The sequence below is a fragment of the Alligator sinensis genome, unplaced genomic scaffold (genome assembly GCF_000455745.1).
Source record: "Alligator sinensis unplaced genomic scaffold, ASM45574v1 scaffold784_1, whole genome shotgun sequence".
NCBI lineage: Eukaryota > Metazoa > Chordata > Crocodylia > Alligatoridae > Alligator > Alligator sinensis.
In genome coordinates, this window is record NW_005842318.1 from 256,916 (window position 1) to 274,231 (window position 17,316).

General features: G+C 42.0%; 1 protein-coding gene across 1 annotated transcript in view; it reads left to right on the forward strand.

Annotated features, from left to right (window-relative positions):
* The first annotated feature begins 7,795 nt into the window (after positions 1–7,795).
* Positions 7,796–17,316, forward strand: part of HECW2 (HECT, C2 and WW domain containing E3 ubiquitin protein ligase 2) — a 324,758-nt gene continuing 315,237 nt past the window's right edge. The window contains exon 1 of the mRNA XM_025209949.1: positions 7,796–7,820. The gene's annotated coding sequence lies outside the window, so the exon portion shown is untranslated. The remainder of the gene's footprint in view (positions 7,821–17,316) is intronic.

Below are 17,316 nucleotides of genomic sequence, written 5' to 3' on the forward strand. Positions count from 1 at the left end.
TGTGCACCTCCTGGGTTAGATGGAGGTCCTGTAACTCGGCTAGGAACCTATGTGAGCGGTCAGACCTGGCTGACTGCTCTTCCCAGCAGATGTCCGGATAGCTTAGGTCACCCATGATGACCATGTCCCTTGACTTAACTGCCTCTGCAAGCTGACCTGAGAATTTCTGGTCTAGCTGTTCCCCCTGGTTGGGTGTTTGTAGTAGACCCCCACTGTTAAGTCCCTCTCCCCCCGACCCCCTTGTATTCTGACTCGAAGCTCTTCAGTCTGCCCCTCCTCAAACCCAGTGCTGTTTGTTGAGGATGTGTATTGCTCTTTGACGTAGAGCGCCACACCCCCAGCTTTCCTCCCCTTTTTATGCCTCCTGTACAACCTATAGCCCTTGATGTTTACCGCCCGGTTGTACATTGGATCCCACCAAGTTTCAGTGAGCCCCACTATGTCTGGGTTTGTGTTAGCTAGCAGGAGGGCAAGTTCCTCCTGCTTGTTCCCCATACTATCAGCATTAGTGTAGAGACATTTAAGGCCTCCTGAAGGTGTATGCACTGTCCCCTTAATCCCAAGACTATCTGGGCCCCTGTCTCTTACCTGAGTTTTTCTTGTGCTTGTAGCCTGTCTTGGCTGGGCTGTTCTTGTGGGTGTCTCTTGGTTTGGTGTTCCATGGCTTCCTCTGTCCTCATCCTCCCCTTCTCCTGACGAGCCTAGTTTAAAGCCCGCTGGAGGAGATCTGCCAACCTGAAAGAGAACACACGCTTACCTTTGGGGGATAGGTGAAGCCCATCCCACCCGAGCATGTCTCTTGTTCTGAAGTATGGGTCGTGGTCCAAAAAGCCGAAGCCTGCCTCGAGACACCATTTCCAAAGTTGCAAGTTGTTCTCTCTGATGCAGGTCTCATGGCGTTGTCCACATCTGCTCTTGTAGTAAGTAACTGAGTAGCTGCAGCAAAGGAACTAGGCCTGTTCATTGTTCTGCTCTCTGAGTTGCATGCAGATTTTACTTTAGTTTTTGCTTGGTAAGTGGCAGAAACATCTTACTGCACTTCCCACATACAGTGCCCATCACAATTTCTAGCAGCTTTGGGGCAAAAATTGTGGGGTTTTTATATGTGGCAAAATACAGTAATACATGCTTTTTGCTGAGCTGGGTCAAATCCACTTCAGACTTATAGTGATAGAAAGCTGTTGCTTTTTAAGAAATGAGAGAGCGCAAAAATCACAGAATGTAGATTCTCTGTGCTGTTAAAAATAGAACTACAATCAATTGTGGTTGATTGTACAACTACAATTTTGGATTTTAAACTTCATTGTAGAATAACAAGGAAGTTTTTTTTTTTGCCTCCTTGCCTGCCATCTGACACCTCCAGGGAAGGAATTCTACCTGATCAACACATCAAAATGCTACTCAACACAGCTCACAAAGACACTCATGGACCCAGAGGGACAGACTTCCATCTTCAGCTCCCTCTGTGCAAAAATGAAGTTTATTTCCTACCTATGGGGACTTTTTACCATCTTGTACCATCTACACTTTTCTCAGAGCCTGACGAAGGGACTTGAATCCTGAAAGCTTGCAGAAAAGGACAGTTTTCTTGCCATTTTCCAGTTGGTCTAATAAAAGGTATCATTTTGGGACCAAGAGTTCTAGTTTTTTGTATAACTACAATCAAGTAAGTTTACAAATGGAAAATAAAGTGCAATGGAAAAATTGCATGCATCCAACTTTTTAGACAATTTCTATATTAATAAGTCTAAATAAAATATAACATGAAAAAGTAATTTATAGAAGGCTCACATTACATCAGCTGTTCATATTTGTACTATAGTAGTACAAAAAAGGATGGGCAAATTATAAAATTAGTTTTGGCATCACCTCACAGGTCTCCCACCAGGACTATGCCCAGACAATTTAGCATCTTTTAAAAGATTTTTTAAAGGAATCCAGTAGTATTTTAATTACCTAGAAGCAAGCTGGAGAAAGTACTGTCTTTTTGATAAGGAAGCAGTTTAACCAATGCCTCTATATTGTTGTTTCCTGTACCTAAACTAGCATGCTGCAGACCCAAGTGTTTCAAGTAGTGTCCAAGTCTTCCCAAAATTAGCTAATGAATTGCAAACTTCTGTACCAAAAATTAAAAAAAGTAAAGTAGCTGTCAGAATTCATAGATGCTTGGTACTATATCCAAATCATCCACTAAGCATCTATACTATATATTTAAGATTTAACAGTATTTCTTTTAAATTTATCTTTTAAAAGGCATTTTTCTGTCCTGGAAAAAAGTGGCTTTCAAGCAAAGTGCAACCCAAACCTAATCCGGTGTTTAAATTGGCCTTTAGTTATTATGGTGTCATTGAACTTGAATAAGTATTATATACAGAGGTGGTATTATGCAGCAATTGCAGAGTTTTCATTATAAACATTTTGGTCTTGAGAGAGACTCCTCTTAGTCACAGTGGAAGAGTTCTTCAAATAGTGGAAATTGTCATATCTTGACTAGTTTGTTTACCACTGAATTAGTCACACTAAACTGCTGAGTCTTTTTTTTTTTTTTTTTACCAGGGGTTAAAGATGTTTGTTTTTCTTAAGCACTGTATGAAGTAAATTGTTGCCTGGCATTAATTCAGCAGGGACTTGCTAATAAATATATAAATAAGGTCAGATTGCCAGACGTGGAGTTTTCAGACTTGGCCTATTACTAACTGAATCTTAATCTTATTTTCCTTAATTGAATTTTTGTTTGTTTGCCATATATAATTAGGTCAGGTAACATTTTACCTTGCTACCACCATTTTTCTATTTTTAACCAGAGATCCTGGCTCCTGCCAGAAGTCTGCTTGATGTCTAGTTACTCTTTTTGTGTGGTAAGCTTATGCCTTCATACATATACCTCATTTCAAGAACTGTGTAGCAACTTGGATTTCCAGCCAGAGTAAGTTAAGTACTCAGGCAAGGGGTTTGACTTAACTTTTATAAGCCTTCTTTGATTTATTGAGGTTCAGCTGTTGACAGAAGCACTTCAGCATAATGAGATAAGGCACCCACTAAAATAATTCCTTGTCAAAGCTCCATGAATGGGAAGCAGTAAAGGATGTATTATTTCACAACTTGTAAATGCATGTTCCAGATTTAAAAGGAAGAAAGTATTATAGGTTGAATTTTTTACATACACTGCTTGTGCCTTTCCCATAATCCATCAGCCAGCAATGTTGGTTGTAGCCATGTTGGTCTAAGGACATAGGCAGGCAAGATTCTTTGAGTAGAGGTGATATCTTTTATTAGACCAACCAAAGCCAGTGATAGTAATAAAAGGTAAATTAGCACCTGTGTTTCCTGCCTTTGTAGATTTCTTTTACATCTGTTGATTGTAAATCTGTGTGTAAAGAAAGTCAATAAAAAAAAGTCAGAAACAAAATAATACATGCATTTGTTTCTTCTGTTGGTATTAATTTGTTATAAGATTCTTGGTTCTGCCAAGGAAGAACTCACTTAATATTGGAGCTCTTTTCTCCTCGTGTAAATGGATCTTTCCATTTTTTTCCCTAAATAAAAGTAACACTATACAGTTGAAATATAGTAATTTAAAACCATTAGAATGTCTTTGCCAGTGTTTGTGTTTTTATAGTGACATTTTCCTGTGTTTGTAAAACACACCTTTCTTTTCCCTGTTGCTGTATGAAAGGCTAACACAAACAATAAAGGATGCTAGTTGGCTGGATAGGGGGAGCACACGCATAGCATATAATAATATACACAAAGTCCTGTCATACGTGAAAACTATCGAATTAGAAAAAAATGAGAGAAGTATTTTTTTCCGCTAGCCCATTTTAGTCATAGTAACTGAGGGTGCTGCAAACAATTGTGAATGTGAAAAAAAACTCTAACAGGTAAGTGTGATTTTTAATTTGATGGCATTGCTTTAATACCAAATGAGACCTTATTCATTTTGTGTGTGAATTAGAGAGAGCATGCATTGTTTATCCATATACTTTTTCCCCCCTAAAAATAGCAGATGCTTATTTTCATAAATGCTAATGCTGCAGAGCTTGATATTCCAAAATGCCTCAGAAATAAGTGAAGCATGGAACTTGTCATGTACGTGAATTGTATTGCTAAAGGGGAAAAAGTGTTGGCTGGAGCCCCATCTCTTGTACCAAGTGTGTGATTCAGAAACCAAAAAGCATTAAGCCAAGAATAAAGTATTTTTTTTGTCAGCCAAATCCGTCTAATGTAATCCAAAATAAGAATTTTGGATCCTAATCTTCAGGCTTTACTTGCCTGAGTAAGGATTACTCAGTTTAACTAAGACTCTTTATTACTAAGATTCCTTTTTGAAGCCTAAAAAAAAAATAAAAAAATTGCAGTTATTGGACCAGATCTTGTACCTCTTATTCTCATGAGTTACTTATTCCCCTTTTTATTTCTATACAGTAGTGATCACCAACCAGATCTTGGGGCCTCTTGCGGTACATCTCAGAGCCTCTTGGAGTCTATCTGAGGCTGGGGTGGGGGGCTGAGTGCTTGCATACATGCCCTGGCTGGGTGGGACTTACCTGCTGGGGACATGCACCCCCAAATAATATTTTCTCCCTTTGCCTTGATCTGCACCCCCCCTTCCCTTCTCAGACTTACCTGCTGGGCAGGAGCTCATGGTAGGTTTTGGGTTGCTTTTAAATGCCAAAGGTGATTTCCTACTTTGAAAGGTTGGAGACCACTGCTATACAGTATTCATTCAAAATATATTTTAATGCACATAGTTCATTGGAATTCTTGGGATAATGGGATTTTTCATTTCTGGAGAGGTAGTTTAATTCCAATTTAGACTGTGGTGCCTAAAAGTTATGCCATCTAACTGCAGTTGTGTGAACAGTCAAAAAGAAATGAGTGGTCTGAATTGAATTCTCTGCTTGGAAGATTTGGGTTAAAAATGAGACTGTTTGTTTTATGTTGTCATTTTTTTTGTAATTCATGTCTTTCTGTGGATAGCAAGTTTTGGGCCTGATTCTCAGTTCATAATGGAGTTGTGCTTATTTCCAGATGTTGGCAAGCAGGCCAAGTACTGTTCAAATTGTAAACCAGATTGACAATATACATTATGATTTGATTGAATGCACCAGGTTATGGTCCCTCCCCCCTCGCATCGTTTTGTTCTACCTTTTCAGAGAATGGCACAGTCTGCTTCCAAAACAGGAAACTTGAAATTTTTGTGAGATATGGTTTGCTGCTTTGGGAATTAAGCAGAAAACCCAAAGAAATTACATTCACACAGTTGCAAACAGTGCAATGCAAGCTATTGTATCTAGTGAAAGTGTTTTATAATATTCATAGTCTACTTTAGAAAAAATAAAGGTATAATATCTTCAGCGGAGAAGTCCTATTGGTATATGTTCTCTCATACTAACTTTTAAACATTACAGTTTATCAGGACTAGAATTACATATAAAAATATACATTTACTTTTTTTTATTTCTGTAGCTCTTGGCTAAAATGTCAATACCATATGCGTGTTGTCATTTTACTTGTCTATCAGCTGCAATTGGCTATTGTCGATATATAATCTGTGGAGCATAAATATTCTGCGGGGCAGTCGATTTACAATAGTTCCCCAGCCTAGATTTCATCTACAGGTTATTGTTTAAACCGGTGGTATGAAGCATATGGCTCATGCAGGCATGTCATATGGCTTGCAGGGCTAGTAGAGGGGCTGGGAATTGGAGGGCATTGCCACCTAACTAGGGCATAGAGTCCTGTTGGGCATTTATGTTGGCAGTGGGGGACAAGTGGTGGCTGCATTACCCACTGTCATTCACCCTGCCTCCATGTCCAATCTGTCAGGAGCCTTGGCTGGGGGCAGGACATCCCTGATCAGTAGCAGGAATTGGGCAAGGGGCATAGTGTGCATTTCCCCCGCTTCCCCAACTCCAGTTTTGTTTTATTGAGCATATGTAGTGAACTCCGAGATCACCAGCTGATCATGAAGTCTGGCCAGGTGTGCCCAGAAACTCTGCTTTTGTGCAGCTGTGGAACCTGGGGGTGAACGCTGCTGCTGTTCACTTTCTGCTCCTTCCCCCTCCCTGCTCAGTTCAGCAGCAGAGGTAAGGTGGGGCTGAGTAGCAATGACAGCTTTTGCTCTCTGGGCTCTAGAGCCTCGCAAAAGCAGCAGCTCTGGGAAGATTTTCATACCGAAAGCACAAGCTCAAAGGGGTGTTGTGACTGCACTGCCTCACCTCTTCCCCCCCAATCCTCCCTGGGCATGGAGCATATGGACCTCTGTCCCCTGTCCAGCCAGTCTGCAGCATTGAAGCTGCTGCCTTGCCATTCAGCATCACCAATGCTGCTGCTGTGTGGCCTGGTGGGTTGCAATTCCACATGCTGTGCTCCAGGGAGGGAATAAAATGTGAGCAGCATCCATCTGACATTAAGGGGATGGCAGGGAAGAGGCAGAGATTAGAGAGTTGTGGGAGAAAAGACAGAGACTATGAATGGGGTGGAAAAGCAGGTGATAGGGAGAAGTGTGGGGAGCAGATGGCAAGCAGGGTGCCTGCCTCCACCTGGCCACCAGACTCCCCCTCCGCCCCCCCGTCACCCACTGCTTCCCCGATTTGGGGGGGCGGACAACAAATTTAAGACAACACTCCAATTATTAGATTGTATACCTGTAAAATTATAACAAATGCATACATTTTCCCTTATGTAGAATCTAATTATTGAGGTGGTTGTCTTAAATGTTAGGTTATGTACAATTTGAGTTTAAAAGAACTATTCCACAATTCTGAAGACATTAGATTCCATCACCTTTTAATTATTTTTAAAATTTCATTCTTCATAATTTCTTTATCATCCCAGTTGTCCTGAAGTATTTCCTGTTTCACTGAAGGAAGTAGAGAAGTTTTTCTTCCACCAATTATCCTTTTGCTTTTCCTCTTCTGTTATTTCTGCTGTTGCTTCATCGTTTTATTGTCTCCCTATGCCTTTGGTCAGGTTTTCCACTCTGAATTAACCACTCTTCTGTTTCCTCACATTTTGCATCCCTGGTTGTCTGTTTTCTGAGGACCTCTCTGCTTCTGCTGCTTTCCCTTCATTCCTTGCCACCACCCTTCAGATCTGTGAATTAGATGACTTGGATCAGAACATTAAGCCCAGCACTAAGCTCTGCCCCACTGATTCTTCTGTGCTGGCCTCTAGCTGTAGTATCGTGGTCTGGGTTTAATCAGTAACAATGTCTATTGATTGCTGAACTCTCCTTGTTCTCTAATGTCTCTGAACAGATCTCAGATGTGTGGCAGTTAACATTTGTGAAAAGTTAACACTAATTCTTATCTGCAACAGGTGAAACATGCCCCAGCAGCCTTGTTTTAAAGGCTTTTTCTGTATATGCGTTTTATCAGCTAGAGCAGTTTTTGGTTTTTAAAAAAAACAAACCACAAAACAAAAACTTAATAGGGTGCTTGCAGACGTAAAGCACCAGTTTTTTTGGTGTTTTACTTTAAACTTTGTGCATTCCCATACTGAGCCTTGTGCATGCCCAGAAGAGGCAGCACATTACTTGAACCTAGTTCACCTGGTGCCTGTAAAGATTGGATGCTTAGTGGGACTGTTTGATGCTTCTATCTAATTGCTGATTGAATCAGCTTTAGCTAGAAGTGCCAAAAAGCCCCACTGAAGTTCCTTGATTTTTATAGACATTGCAGAGCCTGGCTGAAGCGCTGCCTCTTTTGGTAAAGCGGGTTTTTTCTGTTTGAAAAAAAAAAGTGTCTGCAAGCAGCCATAATTACCAAGAAAAGCAGCCAAAGAAACTGAGAGGAATATTCATTAAAAGGGCATCGGTGAGATGTTTTTGTATTCATTGTTAACAAAAATCTGTTTCAAGTGTGCATGCAAATATGAAAGCTGTTTCTCAGCTTTAAACAAACAAGCTGATATACAAAACCAATCTTTAGAATTTTTTTTTAAATGAGGCCAGAATAACATTTGTCATGTCGGTTGGCTATAATGTTTGATTAAAGTTAAGAAAATTCACTCTTTCAAAGTAAGTGCTGTTGAGTAACAGGTTTCAGTGACTTATTCTTAGCACTAGATTTACTTCACATGTATAGTGTGTAAGAGGGCCATTTATAGCAGGGAATAACCTTTTCTATTTATATTAGAACAGTGGTACTTGTCAGAACCCAAATTTGTGGATTTTTTGATTGTGTGTGCTTCGGCCCCACTAAATTATGTTCCCGCCGAATTGCAGCTCTTTTGCATGACGGAGTGTTCCGTTGTTATAGAGACCCCGCGTGCAGAAAAGTGTTTCCCGCCGTTTTGTAGCCTTCTTTGCATTGTGCATTTCTCTTGCATTTAGTGATGCACGCTGCAAAGGAGTTCCCGCCATTTGTATTGAGATTTGAGCCACATTATTGGCCGGTCTTAATTTAGGCACACGTGGCGGCTAGCTATTGGCTTGCTAGCCGTACAAAAGGCTTGGGTGGTTTCTGCCCAAGTTGGAGAGGAAGATGGAGAGAGAGAGACGGATCTCTAAGCGCTGTGGGTCCTTTCGAACCCAGTGCGTCTTTCTTAAGAAGGCGATAGAGGCTCCAATTGCCGAACCCCCGGAGCCTAGCAAACTCCGGGGCACCACTTACCGACGGCCTCTAGCCTCTTTTTTTTTTTTTTTTTTTTTTTTTTTTTTTTTTTTTTTTTTTTTTTTTTTTTTTTTTTTTTTTTTTTTTTTTTTTTTTTTTTTTTTTTTTTTTTTTTTTTTTTTTTTTTTTTTTTTTTTTTTTTTTTTTTTTTTTTTTTTTTTTTTTTTTTTTTTTTTTTTTTTTTTTTTTTTTTTTTTTTTTTTTTTTTTTTTTTTTTTTTTTTTTTTTTTTTTTTTTTTTTTTTTTTTTTTTTTTTTTTTTTTTTTTTTTTTTTTTTTTTTTTTTTTTTTTTTTTTTTTTTTTTTTTTTTTTTTTTTTTTTTTTTTTTTTTTTTTTTTTTTTTTTTTTTTTTTTTTTTTTTTTTTTTTTTTTAAAAAGAGAGAGAGAGTTGTATGCAGGAACCTTTTTTTTTTTTTTTTTCCTCGTGTTTTGTTGCCTTTGAATACTAGGAATAGCCTTGGAGTGTAGGAACTCCACTGCAGCAACCTACCTTTAAGTAACTGAATCTAATAAAATGCAGAGATGGGTCCAAGTCTTTAAATGGTGATCCAGACCCAGACTTCATCAGTTTTAGTTTGGGTCCATATCCAATATTTGTTAGGCCCAGCACTAGTGAAAATAATTTAAAAAGCAGCCTTGTACCACATTTGATTTAAAGTCTTTAATTTCTAGCAGCACATTCAGTGTCTCTTGCATTCTGTTTAAGTTGTTATGCAGCTCTTGCTGCATCTGCTGGTCATGCAGAAACAAGTTTTCTGCAGAATTAGGCTTTTTTTCTACTCATACAACAAATTAGGTGTCTAGTTCATAAAGAATAGCACTTGATTTTTTTTTCAGAAAGCTATGAAGGCAATCAAGCAATGTCAGGAATGGTGGAAGTTTTAGCAAAATCAAAATGAAATACGTTTTTATGTAATATTTGACATTAAGGTTGGGTATTTGTGTGGTCAAAAATACTTGATCAGTTGACCAGTCAAGTACTATCAGATATTGGTCAAATACTATATGGTAAAAGAAGAGCCAAAATCGTAACTCCAGCAGCCCCACTTCGCTTAATATGGGAAAGGAAAAGGAGATTGGAAGAGCTCAGAAGAGAGAAACAGGGCAGAGGGTGCCTGTTTCGACAGATGGACAGACCTGAGCTCTCACTCTATGATGCAATAAAAAGAGCAGGCTGCCACATACACAGGGGTGTTGTTGGCTTCATGGAATATTTGCCAGTTTTGACTGGTCAAATAATCGGCTGTCAGTTGATCAGTCAGTTGGAATTACTTGATTGGTCAAATGTCTAGCTTCCCTACGCTGTTTGTTGCAGTTCATATGTTCTTGCCTTTGTTACTTTGGCCATCAGCTGCAGGTAATCAAGATCTGATTATGAGTTTCATGGGCCTCCGTCCTCAGAAGAGTTTAAATCTATTTTATGGAAAGGTCCTTAGAGAACAGTGTATCCTGTGAATGACAAAAGAAAGCCTCAAAGAGTCCAAATTTACATATGCTATATGTGGCATGTGTGTCCCTTGCTACTTCAGTAATCACAATTTAATTTGAGACCACATAATTGGGTGCTAAACAAATGAACCGTTAGCAAACTTACAGTGTCCACAAGGTAAGGCAAAGTGCATGTATACAAGGTAAAGAACACAATAGAAGATTGTGTAGAAAGAGAAGCCATCAAGACATTTGTAAAGGTTAGGCAGATTCCCTACTAACTTTATCAAGGACTCTTATTTGTCTCACTTCTGATGTTTTCAGTACACCATGATCATTGGTGCCAAATACCAAATTGAGTCACTCATGAAGATGTCATGTTAACTCTCATTTATCTATAGTTTCCTAGGCAGAAACAGCTATATATATTATTTTCCCCTTCCTCCTCTGCCCCATCCTTTCCTGCACCCTCATAAAAAAAGTTCTTGGTCTTTATACAGGAAATGGTTATGGGTCATACTCCACCCTTTCATATTGCAGAAAAGGGTTTGTAAAAAGCTGCGTTTAAATTGGTCAACATGAACTTCAGCTCATCAGAATGAGATAGGAGCTCCAAAATGGAGGGGCTTTGCAAACCATTGAACAGGGCCGTCCTGTCCTGCGAAACCTGTGGCTGGCGGGGGGCCCCCGCCGCCGGGGACCCCCCTCCTGGGGCGGCGGGGGCCCCCCTGCAGCCGTGAACACTCTGGCGCCACCCCAGCCCCCTGTTGCCACTGCTGCCGGCTTCTGTGGGCACTTGCCACTCCCTCTCCCGATGGCTTTTGTGTCAGGGGGCCCCAAAACAATATGGGCCAGCCCTGCCATTGAACATGGATGCCTTGAGGAGTTGTAGGCAGAAAGGAGGCCTCTAAAGTTGCCATCTCCTCATGCATTAAGGGCCATAAAGATTATACTCTGCCATTGAAATTAATCTGGTTTGAGAAAAAAGGCTACTACTTGATTGACATAGAGTGCTTCTGTTTACAGGAATCGTAGGCATTTTGGAGTAGTACGTGAGGTTTTGCACTAGTAGTCTAAGCAGTTTTATGTTTGGGAAAACCCCCCAAAACGAAGCCACTAGAAGATCGTGCTACAAAAAGAAAAAATTGCATCTAATAATGAAAAAATGAACAGCAGCATGTGGAACGGTTAAACATTGAAAACAGGAAGCAGGTAGGCAAGAGATGGCAAGACAGGTCTGTAGAATTTGCTGTTTTTGTTAGTGTTGGAATGATGTAGCTATGAAGAATGCATTGCATTTGAAAGCTTGTCCAAGTCTATCCCAACCAAGCAGCTGGTCCAATAAGAGAGATCACCCACAAAATTAATTGGTTTTATTAGAATACTTGCAATGCAAACAAGCACATTCACCCTTTTTATCATTTTCCCTGACAATATTTTACTATATTGTTATTTCTCAACCGTTTTTGGCTTGAGGCACCCCTTGCTAGAATTGAGGCATCCCTTGGAAAATGCCATCTCTTAGTTTTCACTCGTTTTTTGACTATGGAAAAATAATAGCGGATTTTTCTATTGCAGAGTACTCAGAATGCCCCCAGGCCAGAATATTTAAAAAATAATTCATTCCTATTTGAAATCTCTGGGTTTATTTTATAAATTTGTTTGCCCAACTTAAAGTTGTAACAGTGTGGCATACCACAACACCCACAAAAGGATCTCAAGGCACTATAGGGTGCTCTAGCACCCTGGTTAGAATCATTGTGCTAAAGTTTTAGGAAATGTAGTCTTGTAACCTTTTACAACAACACTGCTCTGAATCGCAGTATTCTAACCCTGTTCCTTCTTTAGCCACAGTACATTTGGAGTACTAGTTCTGGTCTTTAGCACTAGAAGAGCATTATAGTCTTAAAAGTCTAGTGACTTAGGTAACTGGATCTTCTATGCCAACACAGATAGATTTTACATTTTAAACAGTGGCTAAAAAGGCATTTTTTTAAAAAGGTTTTTATTTGGTATTTATCAAATGATTTATCATTTAAATTAATAAGAATTAGGTATCACTTGTTGAAATAATTGTTGACCGTGTATCCCCAGGTAAATAAGGAATTTGTGGGCATCTTTGTGTGCTCTGGGGGTGGAGGGGTTTAGTTAGAGCAGCTCTTGGGAGCTGCTCTGAAGCACCCACAGTGTCTCCTATCCTTCACTTCAAAATGCTAGCAGGGGTGCTTTAACTAAAGTTCTTTCAAGCTGAACACGCACGACGCCGAGGTTGTTGGAGCATGATAATTAGCACACTCCAGCAAACTCGATTAATTGAGTCTGCTCCAACACACGCTAATTAACATGCATTGGAGCAGGTGTCCAGACATGTATAGTTTCTAATTAAGGCATTTTAAATACTTTTGGAGAGATGGAGGACTGTTGCAGTTGATTATCCTGGAAAATGTATGTAACATACTATTGTTGTTTAGTAGTAAAGGAGGTTATTGTAATCCAGGGTCCCCGATTCTTTTTCATTGACACAGATTCACTGCAGGTTGACTTAATTATAGTACTGTAAAGAAGTGAGGAGAATCCGTCCCAAGAAGTGGGCAAGGAAGATCTTCCTTATATACTAGAGAGATCAGAGTAACAGGGGGCTTTATTGGGGCCTGTCTGTCATTGGCCTGCCCACCTGTTTCTGGGCCAACCGCCTACCTCCTCACCTTGATGATATATAATTATGTTGTTAATTAGGCAGCAGACTGCCCAGTCTAGCTGTGATGCCAGGGGGACGCTATCTGCAGCTCTGTTCCTCCCTTACACCGCAGCCCAAGCCTCACAGATGACATCCAGAGGACACAGTGCTTCCAGCCTACAGCCAGACCAAGCTTATCCCTTGTTGTCAGGCCTCAGACACATACACATTCACACCATCCTCCTCTCACTAGGGCCTCTCGCACTCTACCCCCTTACAGGGTCTCTTCCACGCATCAATAACTTGTGCCACCTTGCTCCCTCTTGGAGCAGGCTCCTTCGGTCATAGGCTTTACCTATCACACACCAAGGTGGCAGACATACCGTCTTTTGGGTCTCTCTTGTGACCCTCACTAGGGTCGCAGCCAGCCAGTTACTTGACCCGGGCCAAGCTTGCCCTGGCCCCTCCGGGGCAACTCCATATACACTTGCACACATATACTGGGCTTCTCATCTCTGCCCCCTCACTGGAGCCATGGGGCTTCCCTCCCCAGTGGGGGCTCAGGTGGCCATAGCTATGCCTGGCCCCATCTGGGTCTTACACCCTCCTTAGGGTCAGGTGGCCATAGCTGTGCCTGGCCCCCTTGTACTCAGTGTTTTGGGGGCTAGGGGTTAAGGCGCCCCAACCCACCTTACACCGAAGTAGTAACTGGCCTGGTATTTCCTGGGAGCTCCCACACCACTGGGAACCCCACCAGGCCACTCACTCCCAGCAGGGTGCAGTTTTAGGTCATGCCCAGGACCCGCCATACCATCCTCTTAAGCTCCTGCCCTTACCTTTGAGATGTTGCATGCAGCTAGGGACTATTTCTACCAGCACCGAACTGCTCTGTTTATATAGGTGGCCAGAGTTCTAAAATGGCCGCCACAATCAAGCACCAGCTGGCTGCTTGTCTCAGCCCTTCAAGTGGCAGGCATCAAGAGTGCCCTGCCATAATCAGCATGAGATATGCCAAACATTTGGACGAAAACGCAGTGTTACTCAGAGGCCAAGTATATTTTTGTATTTAACCATGCATTTGAAATATTGGTCCATTTTATAGATGAATAAAAATGCAACATTTTAATGCAATCATTTAAAAAAACCCTGTTTCTAATGGTTGAAATAGCCATTTTGATTATATTTAACAAAGTGAGGTAGAACAGCTTATTCTAAGTTGATACTAGTTTGCATTCCTGAATTCCTATTTTCTGTTTCATGACAGGATTTTTGTGTCACAGGTTATCTAGATTTTTGGTGTGTGCATGCGCACCCAGATACCTTATGGTCAGTTTTTATGTTCAAACAGCAAAATATGTTTATAATTCTTCCACAAGCATATTTTTATTTCTCCCAATTTTTCCTTTGGATGATTTATGCTTATTAATATTTTATGAGAGCTTATTATTGGATCTTTCAGAATTAATGCATTTTTATTAGAGCTTGTGGCACATAAAGGGACAATCAAATATTGATTTTAATTTTTTTGTTTATTTACTTTGATGATTTCAGAGGATGGGCATATGTGATCCTTGAGTTGCCACAATAACTTGATGGTCTGCAAAATGCCCAGGAAGATGTATGATAGCACAGATAAGAGTTCATTAGAAAATACCTAGGACTATTAATTGTTATGTACTATTCTTGCTCCCCAGACAGGCTGCATAAACTGCTTTGAGCAACTCAAAGACATGTAGTGAGAAAAAGAACTCTGAGATGTATGTTAAGGCCAGCTACCTAAGCACTGGAAAGACGGACTTTGGGATTGTGGGGAAGTAGTTTGAGCCTCAGGTTAAGTACAGACATTCAAAAAGCCCCTGGCAGAAAGCGCTGTAACTATCATACTTTAAGTAAAGTGCTGTAAGTTAGAATGTGTTCCAACTGAACAGATGCAAGCTATTCAGGGGGCTGGTGCCTGCCAGCACTGGCCAAAGCCTGTTGGCCAGGGGTGCTCTCTCAGGACTCTGAGTAGGCTGCTGGAGTAACTCTCACAGCTGCACTAGCTGGTGACTGTCAGCAGGGGCTGGGGGGACAGAAGCCGGGGGAAGTGGAGCTCCTCTGCTGTGAGAGTCTTCCCACAGCTTGCTAGCTGGGGTCTTTGGGGCGGGGGCTCGGCAGGGCCCTGCAGCAAGGGGGCTGGCTTCCTTCCCCCCTGTCCCAGCCTCTGGACAGTAGCAGCTGCAGCAGAGCTGCCTGGTCCTGCATTTCGCTGCACTGGGAACTAGGGCTGGGAGTTGGGGGAGGGCACCCCTGTACCACATGGACCCAGGCTGATTTCCTCCCCTCCCTCATCCCCGCCAAACCCTGAGCCAACAAGCTGTTGGAGAGCTCTCTTCCCCACCCTGGCCACAGTTCTTGGTGTGGTGAAGAGCCAGAGCAGCCTGCTTTGCAGCTTCTAGCTGCAGCTTCCAGGTTGCTGGGGAGCAGGGTGTGTGAATTGAGCCCCTGTGTTGTGTGGACCCAGGCTGGCCTGGCCCCTCCCCCCCAGCCTGAAAGCAGCAAGGTGTGGGGTGGGAGGCAGCTCATGGTAGGGAGGCTCCATTCATCCCTCCCATGCCTGAGCAATTGGCAGCTGCAGCTAGAAGCATGCAGTGTAGGGCTGCTCTGGCTTTTTGCCATGCCAGGAACTGAGCAGGGGGAAGGAAAGGACCTGGACTTCCCCCCTAGCCCCTGAGCCAAAAAGCTGTGGGGGGGCCCTTGTGGCAGGGGGCTCCTTTCCCCTTTTTCCCCCTCCCCCCACCACTACTGACAGTCGCTAGCTGGTGGGAGGACTAGGATAGGGAGAAGGGCCATTCCAGCAGCAGCTACTAGGGGAGAGACCTCAGACTTCTTCTCCCATAGCACTCCCCTGACCAGGCTGCGTGTGTTATGGGGCCAGAGCCACTGCGGGGCCAGAAAGCCCCCCTTTCTTCACCCCTTCCCCTTGGCCAGGCTGCGTGTGGGGCTGGAATCAGAGGCTGCCACTGGCTGGTCATTGAGGCCAGAGGGGGTGAGGCCAGGCTGGCAAGCTGGCAGAGCAAATTAGCTCTGCCTGAGGCTAGAGCAGCCCTGTGCAATGCCACCTGGGATGATGGTGATCATGCTCTAAGTTAACCTTCGATGAGATCTGGCACAGGCATTCCATAAAATGCTCTAACAAAAAATGCTTTAGGTTAGTATACATCCATCCAGGGTTACCTTACAGCAGGATTCACCATTTTTAAAGTGCTTTATGTGCCATGAATGTCTGTTTTGTTACAGCTGTAATGTGCTTTCTTTGTGCTTAAAGTGCACTAAGTGTAATGTCTGTACCTAGCCTCAGTCCTCAGAAATGGAGTTGTCTGGGACAAGCAGTGCTGGCACGTAACAAAAAAGCACTATAGATAACAAAAAAATCTTTACTTTTTGTTCCTATTGCTGAGATTAAACAATACTTAGTTTTAGAAAGGCCATTTTATGTTACTGTACTCACACACTGCTCTCAGTTTTTGAAGAGAAGACTCCAAGGGCATGGCCCAAGTCAGGCCTGTGTACATAGCTTGCCATCTACCCTGCGACCCAGCCTGAGTGTTGGAGAATCCAGGGGAAATATGACCACCAAGACAGTTTTCTTACTGGCAGGGTAAAACAACAAACGTGGCCTGACCGAGGGAATGCAATAAAAATGGCACTATGTAATGGAGGGTTGCACCCTTGTCTGTTTGTGGGCAGGACTCCCTCTGAGAGCTTTACTCATAGTTAGCCTCCCACTTCGACTTCCAGTGGGAGGATCTTGGCTACATGCCAACTTTATGGAAATGGAAGACACCTCTGTAGCTTGTTCCTGCGGCCGTATGGCTGAGGGCAAGGAAAACTCAGGGGGCATCTGAACCCCAAGCTTCCAGACTTGGGCCTGCACGTAGGATGCCTGCCAAAGGATTTGGAAGTGTCTGATGCCCCAGGCAGGGGTGGAGGATGCTTGCCGGTAGCAGGGCCATGTATGGTTCTTGAATGATTCACACGGATTTGAAATTTATTTGGCTGATCTGTCTTGGGACACAAAAAAATTTCCTAAATAATAAAAAAAATTAAAAAAATCCTGGCATTCCACCCTGAGAAACACAACAGTGCAATGGCTTGTTAACTGAAAGGGATAATCACAGAGGCTAAAGAGGGTCAAAGGTGTGAGAGACCTGAACACACAACAAGAATGCCTTTTTTAAAGCAGTGCAAAGAATTTAGTTTTAGTTTTTAGTTGTATTTCCACAAAAAGATAAATGTGATAATTTTGAGAATATTTATTCTCATTTTAGTTGTAATACCCTAAACTGCTTTTTTTGCGCAATGTGTGTCAGACACCTATAATGTATATTATCTTCCATCAGTTTTAATGGATAGTACATCCCAGTATACTTTTATTGGAAGAGATGTTTTGCTTGTTAATCTGCTTCTAGACATGTTAAGGGAAATCCTGTAAAGAATAACTGATATGGTGAATTGTTTTCATAGAATCATATCATAGAAGTAGGGTCGGAAGGGATCTTGTAGATCTTCAAGTCCGACCCCCTGCCTGGGCAGGAGGGAAACTGGGTTCAA